We start from the raw sequence: 24,744 nt of genomic DNA, 5'->3' as shown, positions 1-24,744 counted from the left end.
GTACCTGGCAAGATCCCAAAACAGTACAATACATTTTATGCTACTTATTCTAGAAATAATAGCAAATTGGTCAGACGTAGAGCATCTATTTAGAGTAATGCACGCCTCTGTAGTGATTATTAGTATATTCACAAATAATGGAGGGGGAGTCTCATAAGTCTACACAGCTGATTTCACTTCACCCCTAATGGAGGAGTGGCCTAGTGGTTAGGGTGGTGGACTTTGGTCCTGGGGAACTGAGGAACTGAGTTTAATTTCCACTTCAGGCACAGGCAGCTACTTGTGACTCTGGGCAAGTCACTTAACACTCCATTGCCCCATGTAAGCTGCATTGAGCCTGCCATGAGTGGGAAAGCGTGGGGTACAAATGTAACAAAAAAAAACGGGGAAAAAAGGGGTTTAAAGAGCATTGTGGACGTCGGGGTAGGCTTTACTAAACAAATACGTTTTTAGTAATTTTTTAAATGTTTGATGATCCGGAGTCTCTTTCAGGAGTCTCAGCAAAGCATTCCAGGTTCGCGGGTTGATGAACGAAAAGGAAGAAGCGTAGATCGTCTTGTATTTTAGATTCCTGCAGGAAGAATAGTGCAGATTAAGATAAGTTCAAGATGACGCCAATGAATTTCTAGGAAGTAAGTCAAGCAAATCACACATGTAAACTGGTGCTTCTCCGTAAATGATCTTATGAGTTAAGGCGCAGATCTTGAAATCAATACGGTCTTTAATAGGAAGCCAGAAGAAAGGTTCTGCTGGTCAGAGAGAGGCAGCTTTCAGCACTGTATCTGCCAGAACTGGCTGCAGCAGTTGGAGGCCCAGTGGGCAGGTGAAGAGCTGAAAAGATGCCAGATCCGGGTGCAGGGAGAGGAAAGGTAGGAGGGTTCAGCTGCAGGTGATCCTGGGTATTTTGCCAGGTTCGCTCAATAGTGGCTACATCCCTGCTCTGGGTGGATGGGAAAGCAACCCACTACCACCAAACAGCCCAACTCTGGATGTTAACTTTATCCACCTGCAAGCCATTGCTCATAGTTTAGGAGTATGGATTGATGTTCTGCTAGAGAACAAACCTCAAATTTGCCATCTAACCAACGTCTGCAGTGTTTGTTAAATTATGCTTTTTGTGACAGATTAGAGCCCCCTTCTCTCTGGATGATCTTCGGATGACAGTCCATGTAATTATTTCTTCTCTACTAGATTACTGCAGCTCTTTGTACTTAGGTATTTCAAAAACATTACTGTCTAGATTACAACATTTACAAAGTACTATAGTGCAGCAAAGATTATTCTTTGTAGCTCCAATTTGATAGAGTGATTACTCTTTTGAAGATGCTACATTGGCTTCCTTTAGCATCTCACATTCAGTTTAAAACTCTGTATCTTGCTTTTAAGATTCTGTATGGTGATTGTCCCTCTTAAATGATTTCCTTAATGAAGGTTAGATTTGGTTTTGCATCTAAGGGCTTGGATCATATAAACAAGTTTGAGCTTCCTGCAGTTTATTTTACCTGTTTAGCTTCCTCACAAAAGAACATTTTTAGTGCAGGCTCCAAGCACTGTTCTCTCTTAGCTGAGCAGGGAGTCCTCCAACTGCATTCCTGCCAGTGGGGGGCGGTGTTTCAATATCATGTTTTCAATCACTAGGGGGCAGGGAGGTTCCTGTAGAGTTTGCATGTCCCTCACTATTGAAAATGTGATAGTGAAACAGCACCACCCATTGGACTTCCGCTCAGCTTAGAGAGAACAAGTATATGGAATTCTCTTTCCACTGAAATTAGGTGTGAATAGGATTATATGAAATTTTGGAATCAATTGAAGACCTGGCTATTCACAAAGTATGGAAATAATTTTTATATATTTATTATATAGAGCGATGGATTTTAAACTCTGGAATTCGTTGCCAGAGAATGGGGTAAAGGCGGTTAGCTTAGCGGAGTTTAATAAAGGTTTGGATGGCTTCCTAAAGGAAAAGTCCATAGACCATTATTAAATGGACTTGGGAAAATCCACTATTTCTGGGATAAGCTGTATAAAATGTTTTGTACTTTTTTGGGATCTTGTCAGGTATTTGTGATCTGGATTGGCCACTGTTGGAAACAGAATGCTGGGCTTGATGGACCTTTGGTCTTTCCCAGTATGTACTTCTGTTGTTTGCCTGTATTAGAGTTGGGAATGCCCTCCTCTATTGTAAACCATCCAGATCTAAAGGTTGGGATGATATCTGTATATAAAAATTTTCCGGCCGATATTCAAAGTGAGTTAACTGGCTAAGAATGGCCACTGACCGGTTAACTTGCTTATTCACGTCTATCCAGTCATTTTCTGGGGCACCCATGTGCACGCTCTGTTGCATTTATGCACTAAACGCTTCTTTCTGTAATGCTGTTTTCCCAGACACTCTGGGCCAATGTAGAAAGCTACAAAGGACAGAAGCATATGGTTACCGTGAGTTGCACTCAAATGTTAATGCAGAAAGGGGTTCAATGTAGGAATTAACTTGCGCAGTACACGTGGCACAGAGTATATTAAAATGCATGGTAATGAGGCCATTAGATATTCAATTGCAGTGTGCAGAAATAAATGGAATTTAATGTGCACAACACGAGAAGTTCATCGCCAGGTCCAAGACAGCGTAATAGAGAGGAGTTTATGCTAGTTTTGGGGATTTACTTCATTTTTCTTTTTTTCTGCATACAAGCAAGTACCTGCAACTTTAAAAGGCAGAATGGAAGTAACAGCTATGTGCCGGAGGCGGGGCTGGTGGTTGGGAGGCGGGGATAGTGCTGGGCAGACTTATACGGTCTGTGCCAGAGCCGGTGGTTGGGAGCCGGGGCTGGTGGTTGGGAGGTGGGGATAGTGCTGGGCAGACTTATACGGTCTGTGCCCTGAAGAGCACAGGTGCAAATCAAAGTAGGGTATACACAAAAAGTAGCACATATGAGTTATCTTGTTGGGCAGACTGGATGGACCAAGCAGGTCTTTTTCTGCCATCATCTACTATGTTACTATGTTACTTACACATACTGTTACTGTAATGTAATCTATACAGGCTGTTCTGAGAAGATCGGGAAGCAATTACAAACAAGGCAAAAGGTCTCAGCCAAGCTTATCTGTAAAGCTTGAAAATGAGAACCGGCTACCCCTCTTTTAAAATCTTTACATTGGTTGCCTATACAGGCTCAGATGCTGTTCAAAACCTGCTCTTTGATATTTAGAATTATTCATGGCATGGCACCATCCTATTGATAACCTTTAACTTATCCATCAACTTCTGCAGAGACAATCTGCAATATAAGCCTCTTAACTATAGACTTTCCATTGGCTAAGAACATAAAATATAAATGATTCTATTATTTTCTGCACAGATATGGAATTCTTTGCCTTTTAGAAAACAGCTAAAAATGTACTTGTTTAAATGATTGGCCAATCAGGTTAGTGCGGAAGGCCTTTTAGCCACCTCAATGTGTGGCGGTCACGGCTCCCCATTGCATGGCCATGCGGTAAGAGTTCTTTGCGGTGAACCTCTTTACCTCTCCCGATTGCTAACTCTTCATTCTTCTCTGAAAGCTTTAAGATCCTCAACTCAAAATAAGCTGACAGTTCCCTCATTTCGAGATATCTTCCATGAACATACTAGGAGAGCAATTTTTTTCAGTACAAGGTCTATTCCATTTGAATCAACTACCACAATCTCACCGTCAACAGACATCATTACAAACTTTTAAATCAGAACTTAAAACTTTGTATTCACAGATGCCTATACCTGAAAGTCGTGCTGGTCCTTATCCTATCAGAATTGTAGTTCATCTAGGGTTACCATATTTTGTCCCCCCAAAAGGAGGACACATGCCCAGCCCCCTATCACGCCCTCGCTCCACCCCCTGTCACATTTTTCCCTCTCCCCTGTCACACACCCCATCACTCCCCCTCCTCGTCACCCCCCTCCCCTTACCTTACTACTGCCCTGGTGGTCTAGTGACCTCTTCGGGGCAGGAAAGAGCCCCCTCTTTCCTGCCCGGAGCACTGCCCTGCATGTATCCTTCCTGTTGTTGATCCTGGTGCCGATTCAAAATGGCCACCAACTCTCGGTAGCCATTTTGAATCAGTGCCGAGATCAACAACAGGAAGGATGCATGCAGGGCAGTGCTCTGGGCAGGAAAGAGGGGGGCTCTTTTCTGCCCTGAAGGCGGAAGAAGTCACTAGACCACCAGAGCAGTAGTAAGTAAGGGGAGGGGAGGCTAGCAATCTGCCCGTTTGTCCAGAAATCCAGACAAACGGGCAGATTGGCAGAACCTGCCAGGTTGCCTGGACATGTCCTCAAAAAGAGGACATGTCCGGGTAAATCCGGACATATGGTAACCCTAAGTTCATCCCCCCCCCCCCCCCCACATGCTTAGTGTTGCATTCTTAGCGCTTACCTGTTGGCACCCTCTTCATAGAATTATCCCCATATTGCAGAGTAACTTTATAAAAGATCTTTTCCACACGTCAAACAGCTATTACAATTACAAATGGATAAAACCTGTATAAAATTACCCCCTTAATGCTATGCAGTAATCTCATTATTACAAATCAAATTCAAACGTTCTGATAGGTACCTGACCTGGTGGTGGTGCGGGGGGGGGGGGGGTACAGGGGGAGGTGTCTGGCCTAGACAGAGCCAGGGAGAGGAGAGAACTGTGCTGGTAGTGGGGATTAAAGAGACTAACTATAACTTATTCTTATTATCAGCTGTGTTAACAATGTTATCAGGAATTTGTAGCCACAGCAGGGATCCCATTCTAAAAGAACCTGATAAAAGAAGCCTCTATCTGCCCTGTTCTTTGATTGTTGTGGTACAGATACTATATACTAATATTCTTATCTCCTGCGGCCTAACGTTTCTGATACTATGAGAGGGAGGACAGAGCCTGCTCCCTGCCATGAGAGCTTCCTGTCCACTTAGAGCTGTCAGCAGAGGGAGAGGAGGTGTAAGGCAAAGTTCTATAAAACTGGATCAAGCCCCTGAAAATGGGCTGTTATGCTTTCAAGTGAGAAAACTACATTTGTACTGCAGTGCTTACAGCTAAAGCATTATAAAAGGAGGCTACTGAAAGGAACAGTTCCCCCCCCCCCCCCCCCCAATATCCAAAAGCATTTAACTGGCCAGGATCAGCACCTGGCTGCTGAAATGCCCCCTAACTGGCTACCTGTGAATTTTTAGCGAAAATTCACAGTTAGTAGCTAGTGCCTAGCCAGTTATATCGCAAGACATAACTGGCTATCCAATGATTTTCAGCTCAGGTTTGGCTGCCATATTTGGTCACATGAATACCTGGAATATCTTTGGCCAGTTCCAACTTAACTGGCCAATGCTGAATATTCGCTTAGCCAGTTAAGTTGGAACTGGTGAAAAATAAAGAAACCAGATATTCAATGCCAGTCTCCGAAAACAACCTGGCATTGAATATCCAGGCTCATCGCTGACTGCGGGAGTTAGCCCCACAGTCTGAATATTGGGCCCAGTATCTTTAAAATCAAAGAGGTCAATTTTTAGTGCCAGTGGTCTGCATGTGTATTTTTTTTTTTTAAGATTCATATATTTAGCACAACCATACTGATAGTGTATTCTCTGCAAAATGCCAGTCATTATCCATATACCCCCGGATTCTATATAGCACGCCTAGAGATCCACACCTTATTCTGTAACAATGCGCCTAACTTAATTGGCTTAACAAGCCAATCAGCATTGATAACAGCAATAATGAGCACTAATTGGCAATAATTAGAATTTACGCACACAACTCGCTAAGCGCATTCTGTAATGCAGTGCGCCTAACTTCTAACACTTTCATCACAACACACTACTCTGCTCCCAACCACCCTGATCACCCCCAATGTTACAATCCCAATATCTGACAATCTAAAAATTCTAGGAGTGATTCAAGATGGCGTTCATTAGAGGAAGTGCGGCTTGAACGCTCTCGACTTCTCACCGCGTTTCGCAAAGCTGTCCTTCTTATCCCCTAATTAATGGGGAAAAGAAAGGGGAAGACTGGGGCTAAAGCCTCCACTAGCCCTGGCATTGTTCCAGCAATGCGACAGACAACGATGGAAGCGTTTTGCGCTCAGGCGCATGGAGCACACCTCCCGACCCTGGTTGGGTCTCCGGTACAGCAGGGAGACTTTAGCCTTGAGGCGGTGTCTTTGAGCCCGCCTCTTCAAACGGCTCCACCAAGACCCGTGGGAGGATTAATCCTAGCTCGAGAGTCGCTGTCTGAATCAGTAAAGACTGTTGGAGGCCCAGCTGGATTTTCAACCCCAGAAAACTTACCATCTGGAAGAAGTCTGAGTGGGGTTGTTTCCTCAGCTTCCCCTATTCTGGCTACCCCCACGGTTAACCCTGGTGGAACTTTAAGACCAGCCGTAATCACACTTGAGACTCTGTGGGATGCAATTCAAAACCTGAGTTCGACAATGCAACAATCCATTAATTCTCTTAAGACTGAAGTAATTGAAGCTAAACAGCAACATCAAGCTTTATGCAAGAGGATGAAAGTACAGGAAGAAAAACTCGTGAGTTAAACGATTTTGAGATTAAAAAACTTCAGAATTGCTTTGGAACACTTGTGAGTGACAATGATAAGGTGCAGAAGAAGACTGAGTACTTAGAGAATCAGTTAAGATGGAATAACTTGAGATTCCTGAATTTTCCAAAGGCTCCTTTGTTACCCGCAATAGAAATGTTGCGAAAATATTTCCTGGAAGTCTTAGGTATTTCAGCTGATTTATTTCCCCCAATTGTAAAGGCATATTATATTACGGGTATAACATCAACTCCTGCCCCAATTTCAACTCAAAATTTAACTGAATTATTGGAATCCTCGTTGGAGGTAATAACTAAACGTACAACTTTGCTGGTTACTTTCACCTTCGAGTCTGACAGGAATAACATTTTGAGGCTCTACTTCAGAAACATCTCTCAACAATTTTTCGGGGCAAGGATACAAGTATACCCAGACTTGAGTAGATCTACACAGAGACGGAGGAAGGAATTCCTAGCGTTGAGGTCACGAACTTTAGCTCTGGGAGGAACTTTTACTCTGAAATTCTCTTGTAGATGTTTAATTTCTTTAAACTCAATTAATTATGTATCTTTGACCCTGTTAAATTGCTACAGTTTATTACCGCTAAGGAAAGCGGCAATGTCGATGGGTCTGTGATTGCTCCCGCAGGTAGCTGAAAACCGCTGGTTAGAAGGTGTGTTCTATCCTCTTTCTGTTATTTAACAGGATAAATTTTCCTTTAAAAGTATTTCCTTATATCTTGAATCAATATGTGGACAAATTGAAAAGTATATTTTCCTGATTTATTAGATATGGTAAAATTTTGTGTTTTATTTTTCCTGGCATTTATTTTATGAAAATGTATAATTGAAACTCAATAAAGAATAAATACAAATAAATAAATAAATAAAAATTCTAGGAGTAACATTAGACAACCACCTAACTTTGGAAATTCATGCAAAAACCACGACGAAGAAGATGTTCAACATGATGTGGGTACTGTAAAGAGTAAAGCCATTCCTCCCACAAAATACCTTCTGCAACCTAGTACAATCCACAATACTCACCCATGCCGACTACTGCAACAGCTTCTTCATCGGTTGCAATGCCCAGATCATGAAAAAACTCCAAACCGCCCAAAACACAGCAGCCAGACTCATTTTTGGCAAATCACGATTTGAAAGTGCAACACCACTTCATGAAAAACTTCACTGGCTTCCTATCAAGGAATGCATAAACTTCAAAGCCCACACAATGATCCACAAGATCCTCCATGGCGAATCTCCAAGCTTCATGACCAACTTGATCGATCTTCCAGCCAGGAACGGGTCCAAATCTTCTCGTACATATCTCAATCTTCATGTTCCCAATTGCAAATGCCTCAAATACAAAACCTACTATGCATCCAACTTCTCCGTTATAGGCAGCCAACTCTGGAACACTATACCTTGACACACCCAAACAACCAATGAACACCTAGCCTTCTGAAAACTGTTGAAAACTTACCTCTTCAAACAAGCTTACCCAAATAACCCAACTTAATTTTCTAACCTAATTCACACTACCCATACTCCAATCCTCTCCCCCACATCTCTTTCCATTGTCCTGCTCCTTATAACTGGACCTTCTCTGTGATACTCTGTACCATACTTTGTGTTATCTCTGTGATACTTTGTACCATACCTTGTACCATACTTTGTGTTACCTCTGTGACTCTTTGTACCATACCTTGTAAGCCACACTGAACCTGCTACCGAGCGGGAAAGAATGGGGTATAAATGCTATAAATAAATAAATAAAAATAAGCACATAAGCACCACCATGCTGGGAAAAGACCCAAGGTCCATCAAGCCCAGCACTCCGTCTCTGACAGCGGCCAATCCAAACACATGCAGCCAAAAAGGAGCATGGTTATGAGCGGGGAAAGGGGTGTTTCATGGGCATTACAAAATGTACACTTGTAGTTTTAGAGTATGACCCAGTGTGTCTAAATCTACGTGCTAGGATTTACGCTATGGTTTTTTGTTGGTGTGAATGAATGCACGTCGTTTTAGGTGCTGGGATAGCAGCTAAGCATTATGCTCTATGCACTATATCATGCCTAAATCTAGCTGCCGCTTATAGAATACGCTTAGGTGAAAACGTTTTCCGCACTGATTTTTTAGACGCCATATATCTGTTTATGGGCTGAATATTTACAGATAATTTAGTTTATTTTAAGTTATTTTCTCTTTATATACCACCCTTCTATGGGAATCAGAGTAGTTCAAAATTATTAAAATCCAATAAAAACAATAAGAAAGGAATGACAACATTTCAAAGCAAAGAGGAAAATAAAAGAGGGGAGAGAAATAGGCGAGAAGGCAGATAAGAGCCAGAACCACCACTGAGTTGCCAAAGCAGCCGCCCAATCTATGTGACAGCTTTAAGGGTCCCTTTTACTAAGCTGCAGTAAAAAGTGGCCTGCGCTAGTTTGGACGTGTGAAATTAGTACACGCTGGGCCATTTTTTACTGCGGTGGGTAAAAAGGTCTTGTTTTAATAGGGCGGTAAATGGCCGTGTGCTAATATTAAAAGTAGCATGCGGCAATTTACCGCCTGAGCCCTTAATACCACCTATTTACTTGGCGGTAAGGGCTCACTTGCTACTCCTGCAGTAATCACATTTATACCCCACATTTTCCCAACTGCGTCAGGCTCAATGTGGCTTACATCACACCGCAAAGGCAAACGCCAATCCAGTAAATTAAGCTAATACAAAATAAAACCTACATAAGAAATAATGGAGAGGATGGGGAAGGAACAAAAGGAACAGGGAAACCAGGGGAGAGGAAGGAAGGGTGGATGTGTCCAAAATTGTCGTAAAATTGATGTATATCAAGCAGTGGAGACCCTGGCTGAGTCTTTGGGGTAGGCCTTTCCAAATAAGATGGTCTTCAGAGATTTCCTGAAATGTAGATGGTTTTGGATGTTTTTTTTTAGTTTTTGGCAAAGCATTCCATAGTTGTGAGCTGATAAAGGCGAAGGATGAAGCATATGTGGATTTATACTTAAGTCCGTTGCAGCTTGGGTAATGAAGGTGTAGGTATGAATGGGATAGTCTTAATGCATTCCTGGGTGGTAGGATGATTAGTTTAGTCATGTAGCCCGGGACTTCACCATAGAGAATTTTGTGAACTAGGGAGCAAATTAATGCCATTTAGCAACTAATTATTAAATTAAATTACTTGTACAACTGACACTATTCTATAACTTGCCTGTGCAGCTTTGCATGCTAAGGGTAAAACTGGGTGTGCAAGTGTATTAGGGGTAGGTGTTTAAATGTAGACAGATACACTGAGAACTTACAAACGTGATGGGTGCACACCTGGTTGTAGTGTAGTGTATATACTTATGGTTGGTGATAATTCAGGACTTTTTTGTATTCTTACTGTAAAGAACCCATTGCTCTGTCATTTCAGCGACCAGTGCCTGCCATCTTAGGGGCCCTTTTACTAATGCACTGGTAGCATGCGCCAAATCGTCACTATCTGTGGGGTAGTGCGGGCACCCAGTGGCAATTTCGAAGTTGGCATGCATTGTTTTTCATGTTAAAAAATAATTTTCTATTTTCTATTGCAGGGGGCATTACTGGTGGTAATCAGCAGTGCGGCCACATTGGCGTGCGCTGCCTGATTACTGCACGAGTAGTGCGTGAGCCCTTTCCGCCAAATAAATAGGTGGCGTTATGGGCTCAGGCAGTAAATAGCCGTGCGCTACTTTTTATATTAGCGCAAGGCCATTTTACTGCCCCTCTAAAAAAGGCCTTTTCCCCAGCCACGGTATAAAATGGTTCAGCGCGTGGAAATTTCACGCATCCAAACTAGCGCAGGCCACTTTTTACCACAGCTTAGTGAAAGGACTCTTTAGTTTGCTGTATTGTGCAAGGGTGAGAAAGCATTGATCTTACAGCTGTGCTCAGGGAAGAATTACAAGAAAACAGAAGCTTCCTCTTGTCAGGTGCCAGACCGCTGAGATGCCATTCAAGAAAGCAGAGCACTGAGGCTGTGGAGGGAGTGTGTAGGCAAAAAGAGCCTGGGACCTGCCTCTACCTGTGCTGACAATGTATGATATGTCCTCTACTACAAAATTAGGCAACTATCCAAGCAATGAATGTCTGCCAAGATTATACACCAGAAAACGATGACAAATAATTTCCTATTGTTAAAGAAATCCTAATGGAAACCCATATGGAAATGAATGAAAGCTAGCCCAGTTCAAAGGCTGTGATAAGGAGCTGTCATTAAATAATTGTGTCTAATTGCTATAATAATGTCACTTAGTGTGCTTTAATCATTTGGGCTCCAGTTTCCGCCTTGGCATGGAAAGCCTTTGGCTCCTTCAAAGACATGGCAATGGGTACAAGGAGAGCCGATTCATTTACAGTTGGCTTACATATGATTTTTCTTTATAAGTTTTTATTTATAAAGGCACACACTATAGATACAGAAATTAAACTGATACAACTTTATCACAGCTATGACATACCTAACAAAGCATTATATGAAACTATGTTTAAAGTCATAGCAGGTTCACCTGATCCCTCTTCACCCTTAGTGACTCTCTTACCATGCCCAGTAAGATGCCCACATTGGGGATCATTTCATAAAGCTTTTTCCATGCGTAAGATTGTTTAACACACAGAAAAGGGCTTTTATAAGACTGCATGGCTGCGTATCTACTTAAAAAGCAAGTACAGGGAAAGAGAGATCCCAATATTTGAACACCACATTAAGCGTTTTATTAATAACTCTGGCTGGAATGTTTAAATTATGCATGTATATTCAGTACCACTATCCAGAGAATGAGCAGTACTGAATATACATACAGAGCGGCAAGCACTGCTGCTATCCAGAGAGTGGGCAGGGCTACGTATAGAGTGGCAAGCGCTGCTGCTATCCAGAGAATGGGCGGGGCTGAATATACATATAGAGTGGCAAGCGCTGCTGCTATCCAGAGAGTGGGCAGGGCTACGTATAAAGTGGCAAGCGCTGCTGCTATCCAGAGAGTGGGCGGGGCTGAATATATGTATAGAGTGGCAAGCGCTGCTGCTATCCAGAGAGTGGGCGGGGCTGAATATACGTATAGAGTGACAAGCGCTGCTGCTCTCCAGAGAGTGGGTGGGGCTGAATATACGTATAGAGTGGCAAGTGCTGCAGCTATCCAGAGAATGAGCAGTGCTAAATATATGCACAGAGCGGCAAGTGATGGTGCTATCCAGAGAGTGGGCGGGGCTGAATATACGTAAAGAGCGGCAAGCGCTATCCAGAGAGTGGGCGAAGGGAACCCAATCCCATATCTCACTCTACCTGCAACACTTGTGGTGGAAACTGTGAGCTCTCCAAAAATGACCAAAAACCTACGGTACCCACATATAGGTGACCGCCTTCAACCATAGGAGAAGAGGTGTAAGGGTGCCGAAGAACCGATCAACAGGATGCTGATAAACTTGGGAGCACTTGATAGCCTCATTGGCTGGATAGAATGGCTGACAAAGAAGGACATTATAAAAAAAAAGGCCCCAATTATCAATATTATATGACAGAGAGAGTCCTGCACAATAACACTGGTAGTGATCAGGAGATGGCTTTATTGCATTGGCTGGTCGGTAATCAAGAATAAAGTGATCCATGGGCAGGATGTGACCTTTAATCCATAGTTTTCCCACATCTGGAGCAGCACACTTGTAAACTTACTAGAGACTGGATAAGAATCACATGTACACTGCAGGGAATTTCCTTAACTTATACATCTGTTTGGTTCAGTACTACATTTCCACATCCCCTGCTGCCTCTAAGTGAGAGGGGCCTTTTACACCCAGAGAAAATCATGTCATGGATTGTGTACAGGCCAACATGAATAGAGCTGAAAGTAGTCCAGGACATTTTTTTTTTAGCTGGCACTCAAGTAGTCCACACATTCCTTCAAGATGACAGCTGCTCCGTTCATTTTTCAGGCATTTCTGGTTTTCATCTGCTAATAACGAACGGGCGCCAATGTTGGTTAAAAGTAGCTCCATCATTTATCATGACCACTGGACAAATCCATCCACTGAGAAACAAAGAGAAAATTGCAATACATGTCAGATAAACCACAAAAGAGTTGGTAGGTTCCAGTTTCAAACCCATTTAGAGTTTCATTTGTAGTAAATATTAATGATTGTCTTTGGACAGCTATTTTTGACGTTTCTTTACAGGTCTTCTCCGTTATTTATCTTTTTCTATGTAATACACAGAATAAAAAGAAGCAGGGCAGCCTGTTATTATGTAGATAGATAGATATACTGGGCCCGATATTCAAAACTATTTAATCGGCCAGGAATGGCTCCTGGCTGGTTAAATATCATTTTAGCACCTAACCTTGGATATTGAACAGCAGATAACTAGTGTCCTACTGAATATCTGTGGTTAGTGACATAGCTGGTTAGGCACGGATATTCTGTGCCAAACCGGCTATGTTCAGCAGTTTAAACATGCCACATAAATAGCAGGTTCTATCTTTAACTTCTGGAGGGGTGGGTAGGGGGGGAGATTCTATATATGGTATCCAAAAAATCCACACGGAAAACATTTCCACCTAAGTGTATTCTATAAGCAGCGCCTAGATTTAGGGGTGTTAAATAGAATATGGTTAGTTGATATCCCAGCACCTAAAACTATGCACGTCCATTTAACGCAAAAGAAAACATGGTGTAAATCCCAGTGCATAGATTTAGGTGCACTGAGCCATATTCTATAACCACGTGGTAAATTTTGGAATGCCCATGAAATTTCCATTTCCCTGGCTGTAATCACACCCTTTTTTGCCTGTGTGTGTTAGAAGTTACAGAATACGCTTAGCGAGTTGTGTGCATAAATTCTAATTATTGCCAATTAGTGCTCATTATTGCTTATTAAGTGCTGTTATCAACACTGATTTTATTTATTTATTTATTGCATTTGTATCCCACATTTTCCCACCTATTTGCAGGCTCAATGTGGCTTACAAGAACCTGTTATGGCATCGTCATTCCAGGAGATAGATACAATTGGTGTTAACAAGATCATGGATGAGGAAAAAAAGGCCTAGGCAAAGTTATAGAAAGATAAATTTCGAGATAGGGTGAAGTGATGAAGTGTTATAATTAAGCTATGGATTCCCATTGTAGGCCTTATTGAAGAAATAGGTTTTCAGAGATTTACGAAAGTTGGTTATGTCATTAATCGTTTTCAAGTCAGTTGGTAGTACATTCCATAGCTGTGTGCTCATGTAGGAGAAGCTGGTCGCATGTGTTAGCTTGTATTTTAATCCTTTGCAGTTGGGGAAGTGCAGATTAAGGAATTTGCGGGCTGATCTTTTAGCATTTCTGGGAGGTAGGTCCACGAGGTCTAGCATGTAACTCGGGGCATCTCCGTGGATGATTTTGTGAACAATCGTGCAGATCTTGAACGCGATACGCTCTTTGAGTGGGAGCCAGTGAAGCCAATTAAGTTACACAAACAATTATAGAATCCGCTTGGATTTTGGCATGGAATGCCAGGCATGCTATATGGAATCTGGGGGCAAGCACTTAACTGGTTAGCGCTGAATATCGGCTTAACCAGTTAAGTTGCCACGGTCAAAAATGAAACCAGATATTTAATGGCAGTCACAGGAAATGGCCCAGCATTGAATATACAGGTTTCATGCTGGTGGCGGCCAGCAAAAGCGCTGCCTGCCACTGGCTGAATATTGGGGGTTATGTGTTTTTAAAAAACTATACAAAGCTTGTTTTCTGGATAACTTTGTCAAAACTAGACCAATTTCAGTAAAATTTAGGATATATCATCCTGAATAAATTTTCAGTAAGCCTACGCTCACAACGGCCACCTCACCTAGCACTTAGCAATTATCATCAAGATATGTGCAGAGACCATTTTGCTTTAAACATAAACAGTTACTATGGTTTTCAGTCAGGAGGATTTGATCGTTATTAAACATTTGTATCTGGACAAAAGCTATGGTTATCATTGACTAGTGCAAGAGTTTCTAGAAAAGAGATGGTAGAGGGTAAGCATAAAATATGTTTTGAAGAAATTGCAAAAAATGGGCTCAACTGATCTCTAGTCAGGAAGTGCCGGGGCCCGATCAGTTCACAAGAAAACATCATGACAGTTGAAGAACTAGGTAGTGAAGTGATGTCATTTGAGTGAGGTGGCTGGCCTGAGTGTAGGCATACTGCAATTTATTCAGGATGATATATCCCAAATTTTATTGAAATTGGTCAAATTTTGGCAGAGTTGTGCAGAAAACAAGCATTGTATATGTTTTGGGGGAAAAAAAGTGTGTGTGTGCAGGCAGCAAGGGGGTACACTGAGCAGTCATGCGACTGTCGGCTCTGCCACTCCCCTGCCCTGGAACAGGAAATTGACATCAGAGGGGGCAGAGGACCAGCAGAGCTTACAGCCGCACAACTGTTCAGCGCACCCCCTTGCTCGGAAGAGGGAGGGCAGGGAGATGCGCCTGGAGGAGGGGGTTGTGACACAACTGGAGGAGGGGGTAGCTGTTCCCCAGATGGCAACCAAGCTAGGTACGCCACTGGTTATCTGGATACTGCAGATATTCAATGCCAGTGCCAGGATAGCAAATTGGCCATGTTGGAGCACACATAATACAGTCCTAACTGTGCCCAGTTAGCTACATGGATGCAGCACTGAATATCAGCCAGACCTGTTAAATTCTAGACACTGCCAAACACCTGTAGATTCAGTACCGATACCCAGATAGGTGCCAGCACTGAATATCCATGACTAATTCATCCGTGGTGGTCAGTGTTTAAGAAAACGCTGACCAGAAACAGCTGAATATTGACTGGATAGTTCCTACTTTATATTATTGTGATCCCAGGGTTATAAAGGGCTGTACTATTAAGCTGTATTTGGGGACCCTTTTGCTAAGGTGCGGTAGGCCTACTTCATGGCAAAAGGACCCTACCGTGGGACACGCTGAGGCATCTCACAGTAGTTTGCGCAACAGTGTATGCTACTCCCGTGGTAAAAAATATTTGTTATTTTTTGCCATGGGAGGCCTGACTGGGGGCGGAGAGTAGGCATACCTGAACTAATCATGTAGCATGGGCACATTATTGCGTGATACTTGATTAGCACAGGAGTAGCGTGGGAGCCCTTACCACCTCCTAAATAGGTGTTAGTAAGGGCTCCTGGCGGTAATGGCCACATGCTAATGGGGAAATGACTTTGTAGCCATTTTTTTAAAACCCTGATCAAGGTCATTTTTCAGTCGCTCATAGTGGCCATAATGCACGGTAAACCCACTTTCTAGAGCAGCTTAGTAAAAGGACCCCTAGGTGAATTGCCTAGGTCTGAATTGGGGGTGGGGATTGTTCTGGCAGCCCTTTAATAAAGGTATAACCAGACAGGAATTTTCTAGCAAACTTTATAATCTGGAAAGTTGTGGAGAGTTTGTGATGTCCTATAAGTTGTAAAAAGGGGAGTTTAGGCCAAGCTCAGGTTAATTATGTTGCAAGAACTGTTTTTTTTTTTTTAACTCCAACAGCTTCGTAGTGTTTATATTTATGTTTATTGAACACTTTAGATTATTGCAACAGCCTTTATTCATTATGTTTAAACTTCATTCAAAATGTAAGATTCTCCAACATGTCACGGCAAAGCTGATTTTTCATCTGAAGAAGTTCGATATGGTCACTCTCTCTTTGATTCATTTGCATTGGCTGCCTCTTCAAGCTTGACTTGATTTCAAATTAGCATGTTTGGTTTACAAAATCATCGATGGATCGAGCCCAGAATATTTAATTAGTTTATTTTCTTTTCCTAACTGCTCTAGATCTTCAAGAGCTGGTGATTTTCACCTACTCTATTTTCCTTCATTTTCAGGAGTACACTGGAACAAGATATTAGAGAACTTGGTGCCCTATTAGGCTGTTCAAACTTGTCTTTTCCTCCCGAAAGTTGTGAAAATTATGAATTCCTATTATTCTTTTTGAAAATATTTGAAGACATATTTGTTTTAAAAAAATATCTGTTATGTTAGTTTAGAAAATGTATATAGAAAAGAACTAAGTATGCGTTTTTATTAGCTTTGTCATCCGCTTTGAACCTTATTGGGAGTTGACGGAATGAAGGTGCCATATTACATTACATTACAAGCTGATCTGAGAGGGTGAAAAGCCTTCCCTAGTCGGTGGTGTCCAAGGCACTAAGGGGTTGCTTTTACTAAGATGCGGGAAAAAGGGCCCTGAGGTAGCAGTAGGGGCCATTTTTCCCGTGCGCCAGGGCCCTTTTTACTGCAGCGGATAAAATGCCCCCCCTCAAAAAAAAAATAGCCACACAGTAAGATAACCCTTACCACAAGGCCAAGCGGCGGGCAGCATTTACCACCACCCACTGAGGTGGCGGTAAGGGCTCCCGCAGTAACCTGGCGGTAACTGGGCAGCACACAGTGATGCCTAATTACCTCCAGATTAGCGAGCAGTAAGCCCTCGGGCTTACCGCTGCTTACTAAAAGACCCCCTAAGGCCTAAGACAATAGTAAGAGGGGTTGTCATGAGGATTTTGCTAAGGCCTAAGCCAGTTAAGGGGATTCTTTCCCAAGGTCTTTACCAAAGGAAAATCCTGCCAAACAAATCTTATTGACTTTTTTTGACTGGGTGACCAAAGAACTGGATGAGGGACGTGCGCTTGATGTAATGTACTTGGACTTCAGCAAAGCCTTTGATACGCTCCCCCACAGAAGACTCGTGAATAAGCTGAAAGGGTTGAACTCAGGACCGAAAGTGGTGAACTGGATAAGAAACTGGTTGACCGACAGGTGGCAGAGGGTGGTGGTAAATGGAATCCGCTCGGAGGAAAGGAAGGTGAGCAGTGGAATTCCTCAGGGGTCGGTGCTGGGGCCTATTCTGTTTAATATATTTGTGGGAGATATTGCTGAAGGGTTGGAAAGAAAGGTGTGCCTTTTTGCGGATGACACGAAAATAGCCAATAGAGTGGATACCCTGGAGGGAGTAGAAACGATGAGAAGGGATCTCCGAACGTTAAAAGGATGGTCGAGGGTCTGGCAGTTAAACTTTAATTGTCTAACGAATATTAATACACGCAAGCTCAATGATTGATTAATGAAACTCTTAACACAGGCTCACGAATGCGCCGTAGCTAATGGGCTGCATCATATTTGCCATGCGGGAATCACTAGCGTGGTTTACTATAAGAGGCCCTTAATTATTATAATTGTTTTAATGTAATTTTTCTATGCTTTGTTTTAATTTATCTTTGTTCCTATTTTTCTTTGTGTAAACCGCTTTGACCATTTTAGTAAAGGCAGTTTAATACATTTTAATAATAAACATAAATATAATTATATATTGATCTATTAAAATTTGTATAGTTTGCTAATCTTAGTAGTTATCTGGTAAAAGAAGAATTAAAGAGAGGAGAAGACCCAGAGTTAAAAAGGCACAGTTCAGAGGCTGCAATTTATTTGCTATTTTTCTACGATTGTCTTTTATGTATTGTCAGTTTTTTTAACATCCAGTAAATTATCTGCCATATGTGGTCAATATTTAGTTTAAATTCCGACTGCAGCAGCCAAATAAAATCTGAAGATTCAGCACCTTTTTGCTGCCCTAACACTATTATCTGGATAGTTAACCAGTTAGAAGACTGAATATCGCTCCTGGCCAGATAACTGGTCACTCTGCCCTAGCTCCATCTACATATTGCCCTGACACTCGCCAGACAATGCTGCTGAATATTCCTGGATATCCATGGCTGCAGGAAATATCCGGGTAACTGTTGCAGTTATCTAGGAAATTCCCTTTGCATATCAGGCCATATATTTTATCCTGTCACTAGGGTGACTGGTCTTTTGTGGAAGTGTGACTGGTGAAACAGCAGAAAGTAAAAAGTAATCTCATATGCATACAGGCCTTAAGAGCTACCTTTTTTCCCTTTCTCAGGACCCACAAAATCTGAACCCTATAGCCTTCAGAGCTGCCCCAACCCCCGATCCCCTGAGGGACCTGACATTAAAAAGAGCTGGGATTTGCACCCAGAGATTGTAATATATTGAAACCCCCCAAAGAATCTGGTGTACCTTTTCATCTGGTTACAGTACTATGACTTGTATAATCCAGGTCTTGCCACCCCCACACACCACAGCATCCCGGGGCTCCGACTAGCTCTCTCTTAGGGTCAGACATCCCTGACCTGGGCCACAAAACAAAATCTCTCAATCACACACACTCATTTCAGACTGACTTACTGAAGCTTGGGCGTAGGCCGAGGCTGGGCTTTACACGAGTACTCTTGATCAGTTTGGGAGCAAGCATGTCACTCTCATTTCCAAGAATACTCTCCACACCAAGGATTTGTATTTTATGGAACAACAATTTTACTAAATTCCTGCAACAAGCAGTTCAAATCCTCTTTGGAACAAACAGTCAATTTGTAATCCCAACTTGATATCAGATACAAACTATAAATCCAGAGCCAATTTAGAGATATGGTGCATCTTCACGTTCACTTCACTTCCGGTATCTTGGAAATCATGGACGTCAACGCATAAGGCAGTATGACTTGCTGACAGTTACTTGGCTCCCTGAGGAAGCTAACCGCAATAGTGAAACGGAGAGCCCCATTGGGTGAAGTTGTGAAAGCTAAGTAACATTACTATCCAAGCAGTTGCCTAATATTATCTCAATGGGTCATATATTATTCCCGTTTAGAGCCTTTACCTGCACACAAGTGGAGACTTCAGACCAATGATAAGAATGGAATCAATTTATTGCTGGCATTAAATTTTATACGGTTGCCATGCTTTGATTACTGAGGTTGTTTTCTCCACTTTTAACAAAATTAAGGAGTGCAATTGATTGTTTTGATATCGCATTTGAATAAGACTGCGATAGTTAAGCATTTTTTTCAGCTTATTACTAGCATCTTCTCAAGTGCAATTTATAACCTCACAGTAGTACCGTGTTTCCCCGAAAATAAGACACTGTCTTATATTAATTTTTGCCCCCCAAAATGCACTAGGTCTTATTTTCAGGGGCTGTCTTATTTTTCGGGGACACATCGGGGTTGGCCCGCCCGCCCTCCATCGCTCCCGGAACTAACCTTAAACGCCTCCTTTCACCTTCGCAGCAAGCAGCAGGGCAGGCTACTCCTTCCTTCCGTGTCCCACCCTCGCCTGATGTAACGTCCACGAGGGTGGGGCACGGAAGGAAGGAGAGGTCTGCCCTGCTGCTTGCTGCGAAGGTGAAAGGAGGCGTTTAAGGTTAGTTCCGGGAGCGACGGAGGGTGGGTGGAGGGGGGGACCCAGCGACCTCAGGTGGGGGGGGGGGGGGCGGCCTTGTCCAGCTCTCGGCGGCCCTGCTTTCAAACAAAAATTTGCTAGGTCTTACTTTCGGGGGAGGCCTTATATCTACCAATTCAGGAAAACCTCTACTAGGTCTTATTTTAGGGGGATGTCTTACTTTCGGGGAAACAGGGTATGTACTACATATTTACAACTCCTCCGGTCCATCATCCATCCCTTCAGACTGCATAATCCAAGGCCATACTTGTAGCATTGGTTGTCACAAGAAACTCCTGCAGAATCAGACCTCCCTGTCTGTCCCTACTTCCAGAGCTGCACTTCCAGAGCCGCACCCTCTGGCCTTGAACAGGGTCTTCTTTCCTGTTCCTGGCTTGGGTTCCCCTTTACCCACCCAGAGCACTCTAATCTTCCAGTTACTGCCTTTGGCTGACAGTAACCTCCCCCTTTCAGATCAGCCTTAGGTTATTATGGCCTTTCCAGGACTCCCCCTCTCCTCACAGGTCCTGGCGGGGGTAGAGGCAACCAAAGACATATGCAAACCTCAACAACATTTATTAACTCCTAACTCCTCCCCTTCTGTCATTCAACAACTAGAAACATTTCCCTCTGCAACTTACCCAGGAATCCATCCCCTTGGGCTGGATCCTTTACCGCCTACAGCTTCAGAACCCTCCCCTCAGAAACTCTGGATAGTTCTCTCATGACATTTAGTAATCCCCATTATAATGGATTACACTTCTTATGCAGTTAAAGTAAAAGGAAGTACAGCTTCCTTTCTCAGGGTCACTTATATTAATGCAGAATCATCCTAACTAGTGAATTAAAGTGTGGTTTATTTAAATTAATTTACTTTTATATTTGGATATTGTAATATTAAGCTGGCCCATTTCTTGTTCTTGCCCCAGTTTTTTTAGTCTAGTGCAGGGGTAGGCAACTCCAGTCCTCGAGAGCCGCAGGCAGGTCAGGTTTTCAGGATATCCACAATTAATATGCAGGAGATAGATTTGCAAGCACTGCCTCCATGGTATGCAAATCTATCTCATGCATATTCATTGTGGATATCCTGAAAACCTGACCTGCCTGCGGCTCTCGAGGACCGGAGTGGCCTACCCCTGGTCTAGTCCAAGTTTACAACCCAGTCCTCAGGGAACGCCTGGCCAGTCAGGTTTGCAGGATATCCACAATGAATATGCATGAGATGTATTAGCATGCACTTCCTCCATTGCATGCAAATATCTCTCATGCATATTCATTGCAGGTATCCTGAAAACCTGACTGGCCAGATTGTCCCTGAAGACTGGATTGAAAATCACTGGCCTAGTCAATGTTTTGTCTGAAATTTGCTTTTGTCCTGTCCTGTAATCTGATTTCTTTGTTTCCCCCTTCAGGTTTTGCCATGTTTCCTGGTTTCTCTCATTTGTTTTCTTTCCCACCTTGTTTTAAACTTGTTTGCTGCTTTGCTGGGGTGGAATGATACTCTGGGCCCTTGGGTAATAAGGGTCATGGGCCCCTAACCACCTATCAAAACTGATTAAATTAGATGGACCCTAGGGGAGATTAGACCCCTACTGCTATGGGTCCTCGGGCACTGCCCTATTGTTCCAATGGTCAGTCTGCCCCTTCTGTCATGTATGAATAGTGGTATAGCAAAACTGTAAACATTAAATATTGATTTAAATCAAATCCACCCTGCATCGTGGGAACAGGAAATTTAACATTTCACCAAAAAAAGAAGAAAATGAAATGTTCATCTCAAACTCATCTGAAGCAACTAAGAAGATTCCAGCTTCTGTGGTCTGGTACAAAATGACAAGGACACTGACCAGTTCACCTCTGGTTACTTTGACCATGAGGAATTCAGGCTCAGTCTACGCACAGCCAGACAGAAACATGTACTACTGTGTGTAAGAGGCAAAAGTTTTCAGTAGCATCTAGTGGTTGGAGGTCACATTACAACACAGCTGGGAAAGTCCTGGCCCCCAATATCACTTTCTGGAACCACAGTCTGTAGGACACAAGTTTCTAGCACCAGCTGATCTGTATCATTTTCACTTGGAAGCGTTCATGAATCTGTTGAGCTGCCTATGATGAGCACGGTTATAGATGTGCAGACTGGAAGAGCACATGCATGAAATTAAAACTTTATGGAGGAATATGTATGAACCTCTGGGTGGCATGGCAAGGATAATCAGAAAGACTGAAAGAGAAAGAACAGTGCCTGTAGCATAGTATGCGTGCCATCTCATGCCCCATGTATAGCATTTATAACATGCAGAACAGAGCAAAGAGACGCGAATTACACAAGAGAGACATTTACTTTTCACAATTTGTTTTCAGTTGGCAAAGGAAATGAGCAGAATTATGAGGGCATGGCAGTCTAACAGATATTGAAATACGAGAGAGAAATATTAAAATGTCCCAGTCAGGCTCTCTGAACCCACACATCATCCTGGGATTGCAAACAAAGAATCATTCCCTCTAGTTCTTTTCATCTCTTAATACTGGTTGTCACTGGACTATGATACCATCCCACGAGATATGTCCCCAGGGCAGGAGTAACCCTTTAATGGATCCAATGCAAAGAACTGTTTTGCCTCCCTACTATTTTTAATATAAATACATCTCAAAACCTCTTTACACTGGGCCCTGCATGGTTCTGAGTGCGAAGTCTCATGCTCCTCACTTTTCAACAAGCAACTGAATTATTAGGCAAAATGTGTTCTTGGGAGCCCTCGAATTAGCACATCTGAAAGGGCCCTTCCTAAATATTTGGGCCCTGGACATGTGCCTAGTTTGCCCTTGCCTTAATCCTGCCCTGTATGTCCCAGCCATGTACAGGTGATCTGCAATTGAGAAGCAATTAATCTTCACTGTACTCTATATCCGTTGCAGAGTGTTTGCCTCGCTGGAGTGGTTTCTCTTCTGTCTGGGTAAACACAAATAGCTATACATTTATACAACCTGAGGTTTCCCAATGCATGCTGAGCTGTTTGCTTTGGAGTCCACACAATGCTAGACAAACATTGTATTACATGAGTCTTACCTATAAAGTGCAGCCCTGTTTGTGTCTGTGGCTTTGGATGAAACTTTTCCTCTGGCTCTTAGTGAATACCAGGACGGAATTAGAGTCTACATAAAAGTATATTTGTATATCACTGGCTTCCTCCTTCCCGTAGTAACTGATCATATATACCATCTCCAGTTGTATGTAGTTTCTTTCCCATAGACATAAAGGAGGACACTTTCCAAGGCTTAGAGCCTGATTCACTAACCATTTTCTCTCATTCTGGGTCTATGAGGGGAAAAAAAACTTTGTAAATCAGACTCATTGAGGGCAATTTTAGGCTAAAAAAACATATCCGGGGTTATGTTGTGCCTGTTGTATAAAGACATACCCCACTCTTCCCAGACAATCTTTTTAAAGACAGACCATCAGACAGTGAATTAATGCTTTTTAATGCTACATATGCATCCATTTTTCCATAGGTCCATTTTTAATTTTTCATCTTCAACTTTTCATGATCAATAATTGATATCCACTTTTTTTTATCTTTAAAGAATTAGTGACAATATACGTCTCTTAAAAATCTCCCTCAGAGCATTTTCTTCAGGCAACTGAAATGGGTGTATATTCAGCATTGAAAGCATTATTGAATTCACTGTCTGATGGTCCGACTGTCTTTAAAAAGATCGTGTGGGAAGAGTAGGGTATGGTTTGATATAGTGCCTTCCAAAAGAACAGAACAGAACTCCACATTTCACAACGCAATGTGAGAAACAGTGGAGATGACGAAGAAAAACTGGTGCACTTGTATCCTTAAATAAAATTCATCAGAGTGATACAATGACTCAACAGAGGCAGTGTTTCGGCTAGCAAGCCTGCCTCAGGAGTCTCAAAGATGTTCAAACGATTATTGTGGCACTGATGTTCACAATCAACAGGGATATCCTCAATAAGCAGGAAAAGTAAGCCAAAAAATAAATCCACGGCTGAGGGGAGATATGATAGAAGTGTATAAAATAATGAGTGGAATGGATCGGGTGGATGTGAAGCGACTGTTCACGCTATCCAAAAATACTAGGACTAGAGGGCATGAGTTGAAGCTACAGTGTGGTAAATTTAAAACGAATCGGAGAAAATTTTTCTTCACCCAACGTGTAATTAGACTCTGGAATTCGTTGCCGGAGAACGTGGTACGGGCGGTTAGCTTGACGGAGTTTAAAAAGGGGTTAGATAGATTCCTAAAGGACAAGTCCATAGACCGCTATTAAATGGACTTGGAAAAATTCCGCATTTTTAGGTATAACTTGTCTGGAATGTTTTTACGTTTGGGGAGCGTGCCAGGTGCCCTTGACCTGGATTGGCCACTGTCGGTGACAGGATGCTGGGCTAGATGGACCTTTGGTCTTTCCCAGTATGGCACTACTTATGTACTTATGTACTTATGCACTCAAAAGGATTTGCGATGAGCAAATTCATGTGCCACAAGAGCACAGCTGCAACTATCATGGAGACGCACCATCAAAGCATGCATCTACATGATAGTTGCAGCTATGCTCTTTTAGCACATGAATTTGCTCATCGCAAATCCTTTTGAGTGGATCTATTCTTTGGCTTACTTTTCCTGTTTTTTGAGGATATCCCTGTTGATTGTGAACATCAGTGCCACGATAATCGTTTGAGAAAACAGCAGGGCAGTCTATCTGCAAGATCCAAGACGGCGACACAAAAAGCAGAACAGACGAAGAAATATATATTAAGATGAATTTATTCAACCAATAATGCCCGACACAGGCCGTATTTCGCCGACACATGGGCTGCCTCAGGGGCATATTATGTTGCGAACTAGATACCT

The sequence above is a fragment of the Microcaecilia unicolor genome, chromosome 11 (genome assembly GCF_901765095.1).
Source record: "Microcaecilia unicolor chromosome 11, aMicUni1.1, whole genome shotgun sequence".
Taxonomy (NCBI): Eukaryota; Metazoa; Chordata; class Amphibia; order Gymnophiona; family Siphonopidae; genus Microcaecilia; species Microcaecilia unicolor.
Note: the sequence above shows the minus strand (reverse complement) of the source record.